This window comes from Polyodon spathula, chromosome 10 (genome assembly GCF_017654505.1).
Source record: "Polyodon spathula isolate WHYD16114869_AA chromosome 10, ASM1765450v1, whole genome shotgun sequence".
In the NCBI taxonomy this organism is placed as follows: Eukaryota; Metazoa; Chordata; class Actinopteri; order Acipenseriformes; family Polyodontidae; genus Polyodon; species Polyodon spathula.
The window spans coordinates 9475122-9491566 of NC_054543.1; the positions used below are offsets into that span (position 1 = coordinate 9475122).

Genomic DNA, 16445 nt, shown 5'->3' on the forward strand with positions numbered 1-16445 from the left:
ACCCGGAGATAAGCCGCTAAGGCAGGCAGCGAGAAGCCGGTTCTTCAGTCGCCCCTCAGGTAAAGAAACAAGTTTGAATGGGCCACAGTAGAGGACGGGGCTCTAGCCTGCTGCAGCTGGGAAACACGTGGATATCACCCAGAGAGGTTCCTTTGCAGGACAGACACATTAAGACTTAAAAACAGATGTTTTTTTTAAAGAAGACATGCAACGTTCTTATTTAAAATATGTAATACGCCAGAATTACACTGCAATATTTCTTAAGTACTTAAAACGTGCAATTGTTTGTATTGTCATCTATGTATACAAACCGATAGCTAATTACACTGGCACCTTCTGAAACCATACCATACCATATTGTACTACTAAGAAAAATTGGATCATAATACACTTAAGTTGTTATATCCCTTGTGAGAACATGCGTTAGTTCCATATTATTGCGTAGGCAAACAGGTATGTAGTAATTAAAGGGGCAGACACTCATGTCAGCCATATGATACGTAGGCAAGCTAAATTGAGAACTTTAATTAATCACCATGTGTTATTTGAATTGACCAACCGTAGAATTCGTGTAATTCAACTTGCCTTGCCAATAGCAGAAACATTTTAAACTAAACGAGCTGTTTCTTTTAAAAGTGTAATGGGTCATTCAAGTCCAATTCGAAACATGCAGTACCCACAAATATGTTGAACTTTATATTAAAAAGGTTATTCCTGCATTACTATTAATTTCCTCCAACTGTGGTTTAGCATTGTGTTTAGAAGCCAAACAGTTAGTTTTCCAGTTTCTTTACATTATCAAAAGGAAGTTGAGGTACTTTTTTGGTGCCTTTACGAGTGGTTTATGTATTTTGTATTCTGTTTTAAGTTAATCAGACTGTGTTTGACAGTATTTGTCCTCTGTCCTTTCTAGCCAGAAGTGACCTGACAGTTGACGCCCTTAAGCTCCACAGTGATCTGCAGTCCGGTCCCCTGGAGCACAAGGAGACTAAAGATGACACTCCCTTGGAGGTGGATGAGCCAGCACTCACAGAGCGAACCTCGGCCACCTTCCTGAGTGGCCTGTCTGACCGCTCGAACCTGACCTTCAGCTAAGTGCAGCGCTATTGGGAGTCCAACTCTGCATCTCACAAGGTGGTCAGTGACCTCTTCACGGAGCATTAATGCAGTCCAGTGCATCTGCCAGTACTAACTGCATCCATTATTTGTATGGGAGGCGAGTTGTGTAATTTGGGGATCATTAATGTACACATATTTCTCTTGTCGTTCTTTCTCTCAGATTTGTGCCGTGCTAGCTGCTGTAACAGAAGTGATTCGATCACAGGGTGGAAAGGAGTCAGAGACTGAATACTTTGCTGCTTTGGTGAGTAATAATAACATATCTAATAGAAAAGGGGTCTTGCAATGACTGGCTTCTGTTATTTAATGGCTGGTATAAATGTATCTGTCTCTGCTCTAGATGACCACGCTAGAAGCTGTGGAATTCAGTGAATCTGTGGGTGCTGTGGCTTACCTTCTCACCCTCGTTCTAAAGCGGTAATAATTGCAACAGATTCTTTTTTCTCATTATGCCCTAGATTATTTATATATGTTTACATTGTAGTTTAATTTACTTTATTTTTCTTCCAGAGTTCCAAGCCCTGTTTTAAGCCTGAAGTTTTCAGACACATCGAAGGTCTTCATGAGCATCATGTCATCTCAAGCCAGTTCAGAATCCACCTCTGCCCTGCGCTGGGTAAGTGATCTGGGTTTTAATTGTTTGGGACAACAATCAGGCTAAATGCAAGCTAAATTACAGTGTTAAATGTAGTTAGAGGTGATTGTTGAGGTTAGAATCACCAGTGGCTGTTTCGGAGACAATTTCCTCTTGATTTTATACAATTTTTTTTGCTGTAGCTCAGCAATATATGAGGAGTTTTTCATGGAGAGACAAAAAAAGTTTGTAAATTTTTTATTATGCTTTGTAGATCCTCTCCTGCTTCGCAAACTTGCTTCAGAAACAGGACGAGTCTGTATGGAGCTATCCATCAACACTTCAGGTTTACCATGGACTGCTGAGTTTCACTGTTCACTCCAAACCCAAGGTACGTTGACTGTTGTCAAAACTGCCCAGTCACTGGGACCTCCCACAGGCTGTTACATGGTAAGGGTCAGTGGCCAGCATCAGAGGGATTCATTTCTCTCTTCTGTTCCAGCATAGCGTGCGTTCCATCCTGAGGGGCAGTGACTTCATGTTTGGAGACTCTGCTTCTTCACACCATCCTGCCACACAGTCAACGGCCAAATTATGCATTAAGGAGATAGAACAAGCTTGGGGTAAGTGGGCATTATGAGATATAAAGTGTTTGCTTCTGTAGTATTTGGGGAATTATTTTAACCTTGGAGATGTTTTTTTAGGCTATAAAGAAGACACCACAGTCCTACACGTTCTGGGGCTCCTGAAGGAACTGCTGCCATGCTTCCCACATGGTGCTGTCAAGTCCTGCTGCGAGACGTTGCTCCGGGTTATGACTCTCAGTCATGTGGTGAGAACACAACTTCATCTTAGTTTTGCCTTACCTGAACATTGCAGTGCTCAGGACCCTGTACTGCTGATTTTGCAGATACAAAATACATGGTCTGAATTTAAGTGATTATCTCAAATTGAATGCTCTGTAACAGCTACTACTTAGTAAAACACTTGTGTGAATATAAAATACCCTCCTAGCGTACAAAGTACAAATATACCCTAAAGGACATGTACTCGGGAGTCTCAGTTGCTTTTGTGTTTGTTGCAGCTTGTGACAGCAGGTGCCATGCAGGCTTTCCATAAGATATTCAGTGCCAAACCAAACTCCTCCTCGTTGCCTGCAGAATTCAACACGCAGATAATTACGGTATGTTCACATTTTACACTGTCTCAAGAATAAGAACAAGTGTCTCTATTAAAAGTCCTACATCTTCTATTCTGTAATACACAGTGTAGAGCCTCTGGGTTGAGCACAGTGTAATGGATTTGTTTTAGTTTCAGGCTTTGTATGGTTACCTTCCAAGTGAAAATGACCTGCAGCCCCTGCTGGCCTGGCTGGCTGTAATGGAAAAAGCAGACATTCACCTGTCCAGGTATTTCCCTATAAAAGGCAGCTTTAAAATAGAGTTTCTAAATATTAACATGGCCATAGAGAAAAAGAATACAAGAAATCCAAGTAGTTTACGTTGATTGATCACATAATTTTCTTGTCGTAGAGTAACTGGCCTTCAGGAATGTAAGACTCGCCATGCTTTTCTTTTAATGCACTGTTTTCACTTCTAGTTTGCAGATTTTGCTCTGTTTGGGTCACTTGCCCCGTCTTTTCACCGCTGCCATGACTTGTTTCTTGTCTCTGCATGTGCAAGTCGTTTCCATGGCAGCACAGACATTAAAGGTCAGTGTCTGGTGCTCTCGAGAGCAGTCATGTGACTAATGGGCTGTGGGTGTTTTTAAATAGTAAAGTTGTGTTCAGTTACCTGCATAGATTTGGGATCATGGGAAGTGTAGGTTATCAGGCAGAAATACTGCTAACTGTGTTTGTGCTTTATTACCAGACTTTACTGAAGGAGTGTGTTGCTCCGTGCATGGCAGAGATCGGGTCAATCACATCGACTGCTCCCGCTGGCAATGCTTCTTACATCTGTAAAGTGTTTCGGTAAGTTTCTTAGTGAGGCTGAGGAGCAGGAGTGAGAGAACCCCCCCCCTATGTTTTCTTACATTTCCTCTGCTTTTCAGACTGATAGAAGAGGGTCTCACGTATCGATACTATTCCTCCTGGCCCTTCGTAATGCAAGTTCTCAGCTGTTTCTACCAGGTGGCAGGGAAGGAGGCGCACCCCATCATGGTAAAGGTAAGAATCAGAAAGAAGGGACGGGGGTGGTAATGCCTGTTCATGGAACGTACTGTCTTGTCTGAGCTTTGGGGAACAAAGATTAGGTAGGGTGGGTTAGAATGCATTTTACCATCTTCAGTACGTTCCATTTACAGAATTTGTATGATTCAGATATATTTTTATTTGATAACTTTTCTGTTGAGCTTGTAGTCTGACTCTGTCTGTCTAACTTGGGGTTTTTTGGTTCTTTTTCACCAGAGCTTGCAGTCGTTGTGTGACCTGCGCTTGACGCCTCAGTTCCCTTTCTCAGGTGAGCTGGATCAGACAGTAGGGTCTGCAGTAGAGAGCAAGGGCCCTGAAAGAGCCATACCTCTACAGATCGACAGCAATGAGTGAGTACTGCTGTGGTGGAAGTGCCATGTTTTGTGTCGGGGCTGCAGTGGATGGGAGTGGCTATGGAATCTGGGGAATTGATTGTGCATTTAGGGTTAAGATGGTAGGGGTTGATAAATAGTGTGACATGTGAGAGATGTTAGTAGTTGTTGAAAAACAAGGAACTTCCCTTTATGCGATTTATATGAATATTTTTTGTTTCAGAGATGATCTTGAGTTTCCACAGAGTTGGCTGATACCTGTGATCATGGATCATGCTAAAAACACAGAGCTAGGATTCTTCACCTCATACCTTCTGCCACTGGCAACTACTCTCAGAAACAAAGGTAGTGTTTTTTTTTTTTTTTTTTTTTTTTTTTTTTTCCAATTAACAACCAGGTCCATGGATACACTTCTATGGAATATATAGTACTATACTGTAGTGTCCACTCTCACTGTGGAAGTGTGGTATTTCCCAGTAATCTGTTCTTCTATTCTGTTTTAGCTGACGAGCTTAGTCAGGCAGGGCGGAATCTTGAGTCTAAGGTGCACATGACTCTGCATCTACAGGTGAGAAATTGACAGTGCATTCACTGTTTTGTGTCTTGTAATTTCCACAGGCTTTGCATAAACAATCAGTCAGTATATATTGCTGCTTGCAGTGTTACTGTTTTTTTTATTTTCTTTTTAAAACAACCTTATAAGAGTGAGGATCCAAATAAACCGGAAGTCTTTGTTTCGGTGATATTTACACAGTTCTATTCCTATTCAGATCTGGTCCATGCTGCCAGGGTTCTGTATGCAGCCCACTGATCTGGCCACCTCTTTTAAAGGCATTGCTCGGGCACTCGGCATGGTTATCAGTGACCGACCTGACCTGAGGCTCACTGTCTGCCATGCTATATGGACATTGATCAACAAGAGCAGTAGGAAACGTAAGGGCTGGCAGGGGTTCATGTGGTCAGGAGGGTTGGAGGTTCTGGGTACAAACATGGTCTTTGTCTCTTAGATTTTTCTACATTTAAGTTTTTATCTTTTGCAGAGGAGGATCATGCAGAAGTTGCCCGCTTTGCAAAGAATTTCCTGCCCATCTTGTTCAACGTTTATACCCAACAGCCTGCTGCAGTGGACAGTGCTGTACTGAGGATGCCTGTGCTGGAAACTGTTAAGGTGTACCTGACGATCACTGACCAGGAGGTAGGACAATAGCTGCTTTTAGTAAAAACTCTGGGAGTTTGTACAGACCTGTTACTGTTTAGAGAAGCTTTAATGTGCGAACATTAGTTGTGCATCAGTAAATCTGAAGTATCGTCTTTTGGTTTGCTGTTTGTTTAAGTCTGTTTGATTTCTTTGCAGATGGTTTGTACGTTTCTGCAGAAAGCTACCGAGAAACTTAGCAGTGCGGAGAGCTCTGGGTTCACAAGGTGAGCCAGTTATTTTCCATGCCAATGTGGAGCAAAGACTACAGTCAGCTGATTGCATTGATAAGTTGAACAGGTCCATTTTAAGCCCTGTCTGGCTGTAAGCAACTCTAATTGCAGCTGTTTTATCTTTTTTTTTTTTCTCTTTATCTAGCAGCTGATGCACCAAGTGGGTGCTGACAGCTCTGTCTGGGTTTGTTGTTTCAGAGCAAGGAATCTGGCTTGCAGAAGAAGGCCTACCGTATCCTGGAGGAGATGCGCGGAGGGGAGAAGGAGCCGTGTCGTCAGTTTGTCCTCACAAACCTGGAGGAGCTGAAGCAGACGCAGCTGGGCTCTCTTAAGAGCGCTTCCTCTCCAGCCAAGAGGGTGAGCAGGTTCTCAAGTATCTGAAGAATTTCTCTTTTGTTTTACTGTTTTAATAACCCACCAGAAAAAAATAAAAATCACTTCTCTGTTTCTACAGCCAAGACTTAAGTGCTTGATCCATATTGTGAAGCATTTGAGTCCTGAACATACTGAATTCATCACAGCTGTTCTCCCAGAGGTATGGCAGTAATTGAAACACATGCAACCCACCTTTTTGATGCAGCCTGTCCTTGTACAGAAGTTGCTTGTAAATTAACTAAAACTAGGGTGCTGCAGTGGCAGAAAGGCTCCATCACTGTCCATGTAATTCAATAGGAATAGTGTAGAATCACACAGGGCAATATAAACGATTTTACTGCATGTCTCCCCTTGTATGTGGACATTCTTCTATATAAGAGAACCTTGCTTTCTGTCCTCACAGGTTATGATCTGTACCAATGAGGTGGCTGTAGGTGCTCGACGAAATGCATATACCCTCCTGGTGGAGATCGGCCATGCACTCGTACGCTTCTGTGGCAGCCAGAAAGGTGAGTGGGAAAGCACAGGTGAGTCTGGTAGCAGTTTTATTTTTATTTATTTATTTATTTAAGTCGTCATCAATGGTTTTTATCCCGTTTTTCTTCCCCCAATATGGAATGCACAATTATTATTTTTATCTCGATTCACCACTGAACCCCCCGGCAACTCTGGGAACGGAGGCAGAAACATGCAAAACATGTTCCTGCCAATCTGTTGCTTTTCACACTGCGGATCCACAGCAAAGCTATCAGACCTATAGTGCGTGAGGACAAGACAGATCTGAATGGCTCCACTGCAGACCCACAGGCACCCTATCAGCCACAGGGGTCGCTGGTGCGCAATGAACCACGTATTGCTCTGCCGATCTAAGCCCTCCTCACCTGGGTGGCGCTCGGCCAATTGTGCGCCACCCCCTAGGAACCCCCGGTCACAGTGGGCAATGACCTGCGATCTCCAGGCTATAGGGCGCATCCTGCACTTCACGCGGAGCGCCTATACTGGATGCGCCACTCGGGAGTGCCCCGGTAGCAGACGAGAACAAATAGTGGTGCAATCGGCAATAATTTTATATTCGATTATCTTATAGGCATTTATCAACGACAAGCGATGCATTGACGTGTTATTTTTCAAAATAAAGAACATTAGTTTCTTTTAACAGAAGATCCAATAACTAAAATCACCGTTGTGCATAGTAGTTAAACAAAAAAACTTATATTTAAATTAGAACACTTCCAATTTAGAGCCCTACATCGGGTCAGGTGCCCTCGGTGACCTGCAAAAGTGGATCGGATTTGGGTCGCAATGTGAACTTTTTCGTGGTTCGGGTGTGGGTCAATAAAAAATAATTTTCAGGTCTGAATTTGAATTACCAAAAACATTTTCTGTCCTTTCAGCTTTCTTGTCTGTAACCCTTTCACGGCATTTCCGAACAAAACTGAAGAACATTTTCACAGAATTAATCCACATGTTTGGATAATTGTAGATCTTTTTTTTATCAACTTTAAAGGTAGGGAGATGGAGTTCTTGTAGACAAGCAGAAAATAGAGTACAAACCACTTCATTCTGAGTGTCTTTCTTGTATGTTTGTAGGTTTGAGTTGGTGAAAAACATGCTTCCAGAGGAGTACCATAAAGTGCTGGTTAATATCCACAAGGTAGAAGCCAGGAACAAACAGAGGAAAACCTTGAAGCATGACGCTGATTCAGAGTCGGAGAATGAGGAGGATACTTCAGAATCCAAAGAGGACAGGTACGGTGCCCTCTAAAAGCCAGATGGAGACAACCACAAACTTAATGGGAGGAGAGGACTTCAAATCAAGGGGTACAGGCAAGCCTGAGGTGGGCAAAAAGCATGGAACAGTGGACTAGTGCCGATTTGCAAGACTGTTTAATCCATTTTGATCTTGTAGTATTGAAGACATCCCGGCTGATTCTGAGGATGAGGATGAGGAGGAGAAGAAGGGACGGGGAGGGAAAAAGCAGCTCGGACAGAAGGAAAAAGCGTGGCTAAAGGAGGGGGAGGGTGATAAGCTGCTGAATTTCCTGGATCCCATGGTTTCCCAGAGGGTTCTTGTTAAGAACTTTTAAGGAGGAGATCAAGTCACCTTAAATATTCAGCACAGCAGACTTACCTGTTTTTATAATCTGTCTGGCAGCCACAAATCCAGATGTAAAGAAGAACACAAAGGTCCGTCATGATTTCAAGTTGACTTCGGATGGGTGTTTGATTATCTGCGAGGAAGCAGATGAAGACGAGAAATCAAAAGGTTGAACCTCTGGCCTAGTTTTTAGAAATTTAATTTTATTCAAGAATGATGATTGTGTCATAGGTCATTTTAAATTGCTAATCTTTATACAGGTGCGAAGGAGGAAATGGAAGACTGGAGGAAGCTGGTGTTAAGAGTGTGAGGTTTTTTTTTTTTCTGCCAGATTAGGAGAGTGAAATTGCAGACCAAGTAAGACATTACATAACAGCAGCTAAAGGTGTGTGTGTGTGTGTGTGTGTGTGTGTGTGTGTGTGTGTGTGTGTGTGTGTGTGTGTGTGTGTGTGTGTGTGTGTGAATCAGAAGAGAAAATTCTGAGAGGGCAACTTAGAAGAGGACGTGGAGATGGAGCCACAATTTCATTATAAAGGTAAAGCTGTAAATTCCAATTTCAGCCGTCTCTATAGGTGTAGATATATGGCCCACTAAGGTAATCGTTATTTTAAAGTTTTGGTGCAGCTTTGTGATAACATTGTGTGCTCCAGAAACAAGCTATATCACACTGCCCAGTCTGTGCAAATCATGTATTAAACTGCAAAGAAGAGTCTTGAACCAAGAGAATTTGTTTAAGTAATGAAACTTTTCTTTTAGCCGGGGGCTCTGGGATTCATCCGTCGTTGTTTAGCAAAGGAGACTCTGGTGGACAGTACAAGGCAAAGGTGAGTAAAAGGCCTTGTGCTATGCAGTGATATTTTCAAAATGGAGCCCTAGAGTACCAATTATATGACAAACAAGCATCTACAGTGTATGTGAGCCTTTCTCCTCTATTTCTGTCTAAAAAAATATATATATACAGAAGTCCTGGAAAAGGCCTGTTTTAATGATTTATGTGTTATGTTAATATTTAAATCGACAGCAATATACATATTTCACTACATGTTTACATTACCCAGCCCATCCTACACACTGACCTGCTAACAAAAGAAAGTGTGGATAATCTCTACCCCAATGGCAACTAACCATCAGAAACGCGCACAAATGCTAAGCAGAAAATATTAACGAGTAACCGAAATTCCTAAGTAGTGCACTGGTAGAACAGTATTGAAAACCATTTAAATGTTATCTTTCAGAGTGGTAAAGGTGCCATAAAGAAGAAAGGTCAACATGATCCATATGCCTACATCCCACTGAAAAAGGCTCAGCTCAACCGACGGTAAAGGAGAATGATCCTTTTTATAAAAATTTTTTATTAATAAATTACTGTTACTTCGTTGTACTTTTTGTTCTAACATTTAAGACTCAGTAGTTGGGTATTTTATTTTCAATTACTGCTTTTACTATAGGCGTGTCCAACCTAAGTTTTCCAGGTATGGCACATTCTTCACACACATGCAGGAAGCACTTTTTACCTTTTCTGCACCAGCATTGTCTGAGTTGTCCTCAGTCAGCCGTGAGAAATTGTCTGCAACATCCAGTTTCTGTTCTGGCTCTTGCTAAAATATGTTTTATTTTTTTTTAAAGCACAATGAGCTTGACATTTTATATAGTTCGGCGAAAAGTATTTTTTATTGGTGTTTTTTTTTTGTTTTTGTCTGCAGGAAAAAGGCAAAGCTGCAAGGTCAGTTCAAAGGGTTGGTTTGAGGAGCACAAAAAGGGCCTCTGACTGGAAGGAAAATGCAGAGGAAGAGGAGGAATGTGTAACTTCAGTCTGAGACAAAATAACCGGCCTCCATAATACCTTTTTGTAGATGCCATTCTATACACAGTCAGCAGCTTGGTTCAATTAACATTCATGTTTTGAAGAACAAAGTGTTGCCCCTCACAGACTGATGTGATTTACAGCTGCTAAATGCTGGACTGGATTTCAGTGTTGTTCCTGGACACACAGTTTGGCTTCAATGTTTTGGTTGCTCTACCCTAAGGGATAGAACTGTTTGTCTTTCATCTGAGAAAAAGCAGAATCCACTGAAATATACAACTAAATATTCCAGTTCTTTAGTGACATTTTGTATAAATGTAATGTTTGACTTTCTGTAATGTGGTGTTTAATGAACCTTAGAAACGTGTATTTATTTACCATGAAAAAGAGTGCTTACTTGTGTTTAAACTGAAAACCAGTTGAGCTTTATTCAGCTGTTGACTATAAATGAGTACAGGGAAACCTGTGATGTGTGTCAAATATTGTGTTTTGTTTCCTGTAAATAAAAGACTGAGTTGCTGTATTGCAACTTTAATATGCAAAAAAGATTTGATGCCTTTATACCCATAAACTTTTTTTCTACAGTAAGCAGCTGGTCCAGACTATTCTACTTAGGTGTTTTGTATTATAGTACAGTTCAGATACACTTTAGTCCACCAATTTTGAGAGTTTGTTAATGGTGTGTGTATGTGTGTATATACAGTACCAGTCAAAAGTTTGAGTACACCTGCTTGAGACCAGGTTTTTCATGATTATCTGTGTTTTTAACTGTATAAACTTGTTTATAAACACTTAATATTTCATTATATGATATGTGTACTTTTATAAGCTGATAATCATAAGTGAATTGCATTCAAAATTTTTATTTTTAAATGAAAATGTAAATCTTGTCAATTTCAGTGAAATGGTCACCCAAAGCAAGGGGATTTCAGTCTGAAGCCCAAGTTAGTTAAAAGTCCGAAATCTGTATAACACGGTGTTGGAACACTGGCCTAAGTATAAAAGTGTCTTTGTTAGATGAGTTAACTAGCATGTTACCTAATTAACCTTTGGTCACCAATAATTGTTAACAGGTGAGGGTCCATGATTACTATAAATCTAGGTAGCATAGGTACAAGTTTCTCATTCCTGAATATAAGGGAGTAGAAAATGGCAAAATACGCTCAGTTAAGCAAATAACAAAGACTAACTTCATCTTAAAGTCTGTAATTACTTTAAGAAATGAAGGTCAATCTTTAAGACAAATAGCAAGAGCTTTACAAGTCTCTGTAACTGCTGTGGCCAAGACCATAAAACGATTTGAAGAAACTGCCACTCATGAGGACCGAACAAGGTCAGGCAGGCCAAGGGTGACCTCAGAATTAGAAAACAAGTTAATTAGAGCCACAAGTCTGTGAAACCGGCGATTAACTGCCCCTGAAATACAAGCTCAGCTAAATGCTACTAGAAGTACAGATGTTTCAATATCAACTGTTCAGAGGAGATTGTGTGAAGCTGGCCTAACTGGAAGAATTGTTGCAAACATACCATTGTTAAGAGTGCAGAATAAGAGGAAGAGACTTGCCTGGGCCAAAAAACACAGAAACTGGACGTTTGACAAGTGGACGTTGGTCTTATGAACTGCTGAGTCAAAATTTGAAATATTTGGGTCCAACCGCAGAGTATTTGTAAGACACAGAGAGGGTGAGCGCATGAGTTCTGCATGTGTAGTTCCCACTGTCAAGCATGGAGGAGGCAGTGTCATGGTCTGGGGTTGCTTTGCTGGTGACAGAGTTGGTGATCTTTACCAAGTCCATGGCAAGCTCAACCAGCATGGCTATCATAGCATACTTCAGAGGCATGCCATTCCATCAGGATTACGGCTAGTTGGGCAGTCCATTCTTCAGCAAGATAATGACCCAACACACACCTCAAAGTTGTACAAGAACTATCTGGCAAATTAGGAAAGTGAAGGACAACTCAATCTAATGACCTGGCCTGCCCAGTCTCCAGACCTCAATCCCATAGAACTTGTATGGGAAGAACTGGACAGAAGAGTCAAAGCAAAGCTACCCACAAGTGCCCTACATCTCTGGGAATTGCTGCAGAAGAGCTGGGAAGACATGTCTGGTGATTTCCTGCTGAAACTTGTTAACCGAATGCCTCGTGTTCGTGAGGCTGTTATTAAGGCAAAGGGTGGCTATTTTGAGGAATCCAAGATTTAGAGATAATTCTAAATTTTCTTGAACATTGCTTTGATACTCCTTATGTTTTGTTTTGTTTTGTATATTGTAACATGTGTTTTCATTTTCAAGTATTTACAGAAACATATGCAATGTAAAACATGGTCAATTATGAAAAAAACCTATTTTCCAACAAGTGTACTCAAACTTTTGACTGGTACTGTATGTGTGTGTGTGTGTGTGTGTGTGTGTGTGCGTGTCTCTATATATATATATATATATATATATATATATATATATATATATATATATATATATATATATATATATATATATATATATGTAATAAAATGAGTGAAGAGAACAATTCATTCTGAATAAGACCAAACATAAAAAGTGGAATATTTACTACTATGACTTCTGGAACATTTAGATTGATTTTCTTTTTAACAATATCAATAAACAGAGTATATTAACTTTAACTTCATTCATATTTAATACCAGTTGAAACCCCTGTACATCATCCAATATGGAAATTCTTGTTGCAATCTTGACTTCTACCACAGGATGGCATTGTATGCAAAATAAATGCAGTGATAATATATAGCACACATAGTCTAAAATACTGCATATATAATTACACTGGTAATAGAAGTTTCCTGAAGAGTTAAACAAGTAATGATATAGTCATCTCTTTATTTAAGATGTGTAACTGGAAGTTTGAGAAACTAGCAGCCTTTTAATCTGAATAATTAAATGAGTACATTTGCTGTTTTAATAATATCACATAGTACCACATGTCTTTTATGTTCCTCGAAAGAAGTTCCCCCAATACAGGTTAAGAAGAGTATCACACTACACTGATCATGTATGGTGGTTACAAGGATGAAGAAAAGCCATCTGTGTGTAAAAGCTTTATTCATTCAGATATTAGACACCACTATGGTGTTGTGCCTGTTGAACAAAGTGGACTACAGTATTAGTGTGGGTGTGTCAATTATACCATTTCCACACTAGGCTTTAATAAGGTAGTGAGCGTGGCTACTAATCATCTTCACACCAGTATTGCCTGATTATTCCTCAGAAATGGTTTCAATACCAAATGATCTATTTATGGAGTAAACAACGAGACTCAAGGGGAAGGCAGTGTGCGTGAAGGCAAGTACAGAACAAGAAGTCCTGCAAAGCATTATCACACATGCTCGTTCCTTACTTCCTGTATACACAGTTGCTCCAAGGTGCTGGTTTCTGGTATTTGTATTCATGTGCCAATACAAGATGGAAGTTCTGGACCAGTTTACTGTTGTTAAGGCAACAAGGAGCAATTGTGCATATATATAAACATAATTACAGTTTTTGGACATTCTGTGTGACGTGTACTCGGCAGCTAGAGTGATAACCAAGCCATCATGAATTTCAGTGAAGAGAATACAATTTCCGGTACACTGTGGCCAATTAGGCATTGTACCAGCGCAAAACTCAAGTAGGAGTAGTACTGTGATTTGCATTTATTAAGTATTAAAATAATATCAACACTTCATCTGTTCATTAGTCGCATTCTAAGAGAATAACTTCCAATGTCCTGCTGTTGTATCATTAATTATTACTCAAGCAACTTCCCATTCGTCTAGACTGCATACCCAGACAATTTCCACCTTAGAGGTTAAAAGCCATAGGGAATGGGGCAACTCATTCACGTAACGAAATGCTTCTTTAAGATCTGTGGTCTTCCTCCTTTTTTTTGGTTCATTCCATTCCAGACCCGTTTTACTAGACAATCCGGGATCTACTTCTCAAACAAGACTGAGACTGAACACTAATGTGGAACTGGCACTGTTTGAGCACTATGGGCCTCAACTAGTCCTATATATATTCTAGTCGCAAAGGTTATATGAATTACTATAACTGCCACATTAAACTACCTTATCAGCCAGCAAGAGTGCTTGGAATACCTAATTACAGCATCACATCGTTAAGAATGCTTATTTTCTAATCAGTTAGTCTTTGGCAAAAGGTCACATAATTGAGCAAGGCAGGGAAAGTAGGCTCCAGAGACATAGCTATTGAAATTGTCTGTTTCAAGTATAAATGGTACAATAACAGCGGTATTGTGGCACTACAGTTCATCAAAAAAGTAATAGACCAACAAAGATGATGACTTATGCACAATGCTTCTTTCTGTAGGAGGAAAAAAATCACCCTGCATCACCCCTGAAGCTTTCTGTGCAGCTAAAAGACGCATTCATAAGTCCGTGGGCACCGTTCCACACTCAGACTTACACTAAACAAACTCAAGCTTCAAGGCAAAGAAAGAGCCTCCATTGAAGAAAGTCTACAAGAAACCCTAGTGTTGGTTGTTTAGGGAGCAGAAACTGCATTTTCGACTGTGTCACGTGTTCGGACATGAGCAGGACCAGCATGGAGAATCAGAGTTAGAAATGGGGCAGTGCACACCATGGTCAATACAACAGGGTGTTTAATGAAGAGCATGACATCATGAACACTACAGCAATACAACTGCTGTAGAATCAAGAGCCAGCAGTGTATCTGGTGTTATCTGTTTTATAACAGGATCATTTCTAGCCAGTCATCAGCTCTAAATATCACCCGATAATTTGTCAAGGCCATATATATATATATATATATATATATATATATATATATATATATATATATATATATATATATATAGGATAATGGATACTTACCATTATGTCAGTTGGGTATCTTCAAATCTCTTGATAGCAGAAGCAAAATTACATTTTAAAAATGGTGCAGGAAACACCTGCCATCTTTACATTTTCTACATGGGCTCATTCTGTAGCAGCCTACTTTTATGTGCAACAGATATTTCGAAACTGCGTGAGACACTACATCTATATTTCATTTATTGCTTTCCTGTTTGTTTCTGGTCAAATGTATGGGAAATATTAAATAAACATTAGAGCATTATTAACTGTTAGCAAATAGCTAACGGCAAGATATAGATGTTATGGGCCACCCATTCTCAATGAACTTTGAACTGTTTATCCTGAATAACCAAAAGGCTTTACAAGAATAGAACAATCCTCTGAAGTCCAGCCTTGCTCACAGAGGGATTAAGAGGTAATCTCTGGTGAGAAGCTGTTAGCTCTTTACAGAAAGAAAAATGCCACAGAAACGTAAGTTATAAAGTATGTGTTTTCTTAGAAATGTGAACAAGTTGCCGCCTGATAATTGATACTCATGAGGGTAACTTTGTTTGACTGTCTGCCAGCCAAACACAGATAATGAAAACTACACTATCTTCAAAGATGTCAGTGTGTTCTGATTAGTGCTTACATACAGAAAATAATTCCATACCAGCGCGGATCCTGTCTGTGTGACATTACAGTTAACATTACAGTCAGATGTTTCTGAGCACAGTACAGTACAACATGGCTTCTCTGCACTCTGAAAAGCATTGGTCACATCCAAATATCTGCTTTGGGGCCTGACACATTTTTTTCCTTGTAGTCAGTTTCACCAACTTTCAGTCTTTGATTAAGAATAGGCAGTGTTGGATAGTGATAAGAGAAGCTGTAATAACCTGTGCTTTGTTTCAATATCCATCCCTGTACATCTGAGGGATAGATGCAGTTACACTGAAAATAGCTCAGCAATGGCAATCCATCTGTGATTTTAACTCTTTCAACACTTCATAAACCTTGTGAAGCCATCTCCACTGTAGACAGACCAATAAACTTGAGTACTGCCTATATATACAATTTGCACTGATAATATTGACATTGTTTTTTCCACTAACACCAGAAGTGACCTTAAAAGCTAGTGCTTGTATATAACAGGTAATAAACAGCATTAACTCTTTAAAACAATTATGTTGACTAAAATATAATTAGTTATTTTTCTATTATTTAAGGGTAGATTCAACCAAAAAATACAGCACCCATTTTGTTATTACCCTGCTGTATTCAATCAGCCGCAGTTACTGGCATGTTTTAAATTAGGGCTGACTGATTGTTATCACGAGATTCTGTTATATTTATTCATTCAGACTTATTGAACAGCATCTTAAAACATGGAAACAAAGCAGGTCATGAAGCAGCAGTTTTTTTTTGTTTTTTTTTAAATATACCCCTTAGTGTTGAAAAGGACAGAAGTGTATGGTGCTTAGATTAGGGTTAACCCTACCCCAAACTGCTTGGGTTTGTTGTTAAAGTATACAGCATGCACCATAGAATTAATAATAATAATCTTTATATAGCACCTTTCATAGTGGACCACCATCACAAAGCGCTTTACAAGACACGAGACTAGGGTGTGTGAACTATGCATCAGCAGCAGAGTCACTTACAACAACGCCTCATCTGAAAGACTGAGCAC

General features: G+C 40.0%; 1 pseudogene; it reads left to right on the forward strand.

Moving 5' to 3' along the window:
* Positions 1-837: 837 nt before the first annotated feature.
* LOC121321649 lies at positions 838-10508 on the forward strand (annotated as a pseudogene).
* The last annotated feature ends 5937 nt before the right edge of the window (positions 10509-16445 follow it).